Source organism: Arvicanthis niloticus, chromosome 29, assembly GCF_011762505.2.
Source record: "Arvicanthis niloticus isolate mArvNil1 chromosome 29, mArvNil1.pat.X, whole genome shotgun sequence".
Classification (NCBI taxonomy): Eukaryota; Metazoa; Chordata; class Mammalia; order Rodentia; family Muridae; genus Arvicanthis; species Arvicanthis niloticus.
Genome location: NC_133437.1, coordinates 9,864,606 through 9,869,934, shown reverse-complemented (window position 1 = coordinate 9,869,934; position 5,329 = coordinate 9,864,606). Strand labels below are relative to the sequence as shown.

The following is a 5,329-nucleotide window of genomic DNA, read 5'->3' as shown; positions in this document are numbered from 1 at the left end:
ATTAGGGAATTCAAACCTGGAATCCCAAATTCTCTTCTAAATGCCTAGTGACCCCGAGAGATACCTTATCCCCATGAGCACTGTTTAATCTGTGAACAAATTAGAAATCAGATCGGACAAGCTCCATGTGCCATTTAGTTCAAACAGTCCGTAGGTTCTGTATTCTGTGAAGAGTCAGTAGATCTGCAGCTATTTAGCTGTTTTCAGAGGAAAAATTCTAAGCCCCTAATTTAGGCAAGAGGTCCATGCTTCAGGCTTCTCTTCATTGAGATGGGCACTGTTTCCCACTGTAGCTTTCCCTTTGCACAGATAAAAAGGTTGGCTCTTAAAGTAACTTAAGGGCACCAAATGCTACGTGAACTTCTCCAATACTGCCACTTTCAGTTGGAGGAAATGAAGTTCTCAGGAATGATGTTATCTGTAAGAATGCCATGTGTCTAAAAAGAGCTTGAATTTTCCCTTTAGCTGTTGAAGTTGGTGAATCAGTCCCTTTGGTAATTTTATAACTTTCTTTAGGAGACAGCTGCTTCACCTCGACAATTATAAGAATCAAGAATTCTATTGAAAATATGCTCTCTGATAATGTCCTTGAGGTTGTCTTTTTCTATAGTAACAGAATCTTTTCTCACTTTCCTAGTCTCTAGCCACCTCTGTTCCCCAGGCCCAGCCCCCACCAAGGCCCATGCTTGCAGGCCAAGCTTATTTACCTTAAGTAACAGATTCTGGGATGGCAGCAGATTATGATGAACTCTTTTTCCCAATTCAGTCCCCAGTCTATGGAATTAATTTCCATTTCGATAATCAAAAGGTTTCCCTTGGAAGTATCAGTGCCTACACAAGCCACAGACAAGTGTAGGTAGGTGCTCCATCCAGTGGACACGATTGGGTTATAGTCTCCACTGGAACAAAGTATAAAGTGATTAGACCTGAGCCATCAGACATAGCACTCTTAGCAGGGACCTCCTCCCAGCCTTTTTTTGTACAAGCAGGCACAAGGACAGTCGATCCTTGGCCCTGAAACTCTGCAAGGAGAACGTGGAATGCTGCCAAAAATCATTTTTACAAATAACATACTGTACTGACTCTTCCTGACTCTTCCCATCCCATCCCATCCCATCCCATCCCATCCCATCCCATCCCAGAACAAATGACGAACAGTGCTTTTGAAACTTTACAGGCCCCCAATCATTGCACATGCGCGCACGCGCGCGCGCGCGCGCGCGCGCGCGCACACACACACACACACACACACACACACACACACACACACACACTTGTTTATTTTTCTTCAGTAGACTGCTGAAGATCCTCTTCCATTCATTGAGAAGATCTTTGGCTCGTTCTGCTGCTATACCAATACATAACCTTTATTGTTAAATGTGAACACATGACAAGTGACTTAGTCTGCATGGGCAGAATTCCAGGCACCACCACTCTGGGCCTTACCTCACCTAGCATTTACACCAGAGAGATCCTCCAACAGCAACTTGAGCACCTTGCTTTGCCTGCCTTGTACCTGATACAATTAGAACAGCAGCTTAGCAATGTCTTACTCCTCTCAGCATGCTGGACACACGACTGAGGAAAGGACTGAATTAACTAATAAATGAGAATATACAGGACACCAAAGGTCTGTGTCTGCTTGGCTATTCGGACTAGGGAAAGGTGAAGAAGATCAACGGCCTTTTCATGATTACTAGCATGGTTTTGTGTTAGAGGTGTTTTTAAATTTGAAAATTAAACCCAGTAAAACATTAAGTATAGTTAACAAATCTGCTCTTGGATTATTAAGCAGTTCATTATCATAAAATTCCCATAATCCCTTTTCAGCTTAGCAAAATGGGAGAAGTAAAGACTAAACAAATTAGTGAATTGAAGAAAGCTATAGCTTTGTGTGGGGTACCTTCTGAAGCATGGATTGGGACCATTTTACAGGGAAGAAGACAATGCAAGAATGTTTAACTCCATATATCCTGTGATGCTGATGCCTTAACTATGATGGTGTCTAGACTCAAGGGAAACATCCTGGCTCCAGAGATGGGACTCGATGTTAAACTGATGACAACAGAAGTTGTTGAAAGAAGTGTGAAATACAGAGAATTACCTGAGGCTTCTAGTTATACTTCTAGTAGGGAGACTGGGAAGGGGGAGTGGGGAAGGAAGAGGGAGAACAATATGGCACGGCATGGCAGCACAAGGCCCAGAGTTAACTGAGATGGGTTCACTTCCATAACTCCCCATGTACTAACAAAGAGACCTTTGAAAAGTCTGGCTTTTCTAAGCCTCAATTCTTTGACTATTCGCTGGCAGTAAAAATAACTCAGCTCTCTGCTTCTCGCTGTTCCAGAGACCGTATATCTTGCACAGTGCCAGCCTCATCCCTGAGATATGATGATGAAGGTTGGAGTGAACAGATTTGGCTGAGTTGGGTGCCTGGTTACCAGGGCTTCTTTCATGTCTGACAAAGTAGTTGTTGTCATCAGGGACCCCTTCCTTGACCTCAATCACACTATCTGCATGTTCCCTTATGACCCTTCCTGTAGCAAGTTCAATCGCACAGTCAAGGGTGAGAATGGGAAGCTTGTCGTTAATGGGAAGGAAGGAAGGCCATTGCCTTATTTCAGGAGAGAGATCCTGCATATAGCAAATAGGGTGATATTGGTGCTTGGGTATGTTGTAGAGTCTGCTGGTGTCTTCATCACTACAGAAAAGGCTAGGACCCACCCACTTGAAGGGTAGGGCCAAAGGGTCATCATTTCTGCGCTCTCTGATGATGCCCATGTTTATGATGGGCGTGAATCGAGAGTAGTATGACAACTCACTCAAGAGTGTCAGAAACTATTTCTACATTACCCATGCCTTATCCCCCCGGCCAAGGTCATCCATGACAACTTTGGCTTCATGAAAGGACTCATGATCACAGTCCATGTCACCACTACCCCCCAGAAGACTGTGGATATCTCCTCTGGGGAGGTGGTGTCCTGGCTGTGGGGCTGCCCAGAACCTCATCCTTACATCCACTTACGCTGCCAAGGCTACTGGCAAGGTCATCCCAGAGTTAAACAGAAAGTTCAATGTCGTGGACTTTCATGTTCCTACTCCTAATATATCTGTCATGGATCTGACATACTGCTTAGAGAAATCTGTTAAGTATGATGACATCAAGGTGGTGGTGAATTGCACATCTGAGAGACCACTAAAGGGCATCCCAGGCTACACTGAGGACCAGGTTGTCTCCTGTGACTTTAACAGTTGTTTCTACTCTTCCACCTTTGATGCTGGGTCTAGCATTGCTCTTAATGACAACCTGTAAAGCTCATTTCCTAGTATGACAATGAATATGGCTACAGCAACAGAGTGTTAGACTTCATGGCCTAGATGGCCTCCAAGGAGTAAGAAACCCTGGACCATCCACCCCAGCAAAGAGATGAAAGTAAGAGAGAGGCCTTCAGCTGCTGAGGAGTCCCTGTCTCAACTCAGCTCCCTCTACTGAGTATCTCCCAGACCCTCACAATAATGGGGGAGGGGCTAGGGAGCCCCACTTTCTCGAATACCATTGATAAAGTTCGCTGTTCCTCCAAATAATAAATAAATAAATAAGTAAATAAATAAATGAAATGCTAACTCCGTGGTCTTATAACTATTATACATACATATATACATACTTAAAACACAATTATCATGCTATTATTACATAGTATACAGGTTATAGTAATAAGTGGTATCTTAATTGTTATCTGGTTGAGATTAATTTGAAGGTTAAAAGGCCAGCATTTAGTTAGGGTAGGCTGGTTTCTCCATGCTGCTTGTCCAATATCCTGATTCTGCTTTCCTAATCTGTTATTTTCAGGTCATTATTTGTTACACTCAATATGAAAGCAAACAGCTGGAGTCTATTGTATTTCAGAGGTAAAGTTACATTCTTTTTGCTCCACCGAAAGTACTGCCTTTGGAGCTATGGTTGCCCAACTGTGAGAGGTCTGTGGTAGAAGACTTGTTTGAGATCAGACTTAGACTTTCATTCACTATATAAAAATTTTAAAATGTATTCTCTCATATATTACATCCTGACTGCCGTTTACCCTCCTTCCTCTCCTTCCAGTCCCTCCACACCTCTTCCCTTCTACCGCAATCCATTTTGTTTCTCTTCAGAAAATAGCAGGCCTCCCAGGGATAGCAACCAGATAAGGCATATCAAGTAAGACTACGCATTTCTTCTTAAATAAATGCTGAAAAAGGCAACCCAGTAGGAGGAAAAGAGTCCCAAAAGCACACAAAACAGTCAGAGACAGCCCCCGCTCCCACCGGATGGAGTCCCATGAGACCAAGCTACACAACCATAACATATATACACAGAAGGCCTAGATCAGACCCATGCAGGGTCCCTGATTGTCAGTTCCCAGGTTAGTTGATTCTGTGGGTTTTCTTGTGGTTTGAGGCTTACTAATCAAGTCATCTATTTTCCCGTAGGAGGAGATTTTTTCCTGTTCACAATGCTTTGCTGGTTTAACATTTTTAATTGTATTAAGGTATAAAGCATATACCTAGCTCTAAAATATTGAAGAATAACTTATAATGAGAACCTTTAGTCCTCCGTCTCTCATCCACCTCTGTTTTTTGTTTGTTTGTTTGTTGATACAAAGTTTCTCTGTGTAGCCCTGGCTGTGCTGAAATATACTTTGTAGACCAGGCTATCCTGTCTGCCTCTGCCTCTCAAGTGCTGGGATTAAAGGCATGCATTAGCACACTCAGTTTGTAACTTCAGTCTCTTGTAATTTTCTTGACCTTCATTACAAACGTTTATAAGTCATTTAAGAAATATAAACTATATTTGACTCCCCTTCTTCTGGTGACTTGCCTCACACTGTAAAGCACAGGTTCTACCCTGTCTTTGATGAAATGAATATGTTGTATTTCCTAAGTTGTGTGTTTCCTGCATTGCCATGCTGTATTCTCCTCTGCTTCCTATTTGCAGCACGTACATGTCATATGGGTCACCTACGAGAATGCAATAATAGTCATTCATAAGGGAACTGTTTCTTTAAAGCTTGCTACTAGTGTTAAATACAGTGAATAAGTACAGACATTTCACAAGCTGGCTCATATTTGACTTAAGTCCCTTGCACAAGGTCAAGCTCTTCCCTGCTCCTTCCTACTTATCCAAATTACTTTTTATTCTTTTAAAAATTTATTTTACCTTATTTTTATTGGTGTTTTGTCTGTATGTCTATGTGAGAGAGTTACAGATAGTTCTGAATTTCATACTATATCTGCCTAGTTTGGACCATAGATTCAAATATATAATTAGCTCAATACTAAAATTTCTTAC

At 42.2% G+C, this 5,329-nt stretch overlaps 1 pseudogene; it reads left to right on the top strand.

Moving 5' to 3' along the window:
- Positions 1–2,391: 2,391 nt before the first annotated feature.
- Positions 2,392–3,396, top strand: LOC143440278 (glyceraldehyde-3-phosphate dehydrogenase pseudogene; annotated as a pseudogene).
- The last annotated feature ends 1,933 nt before the right edge of the window (positions 3,397–5,329 follow it).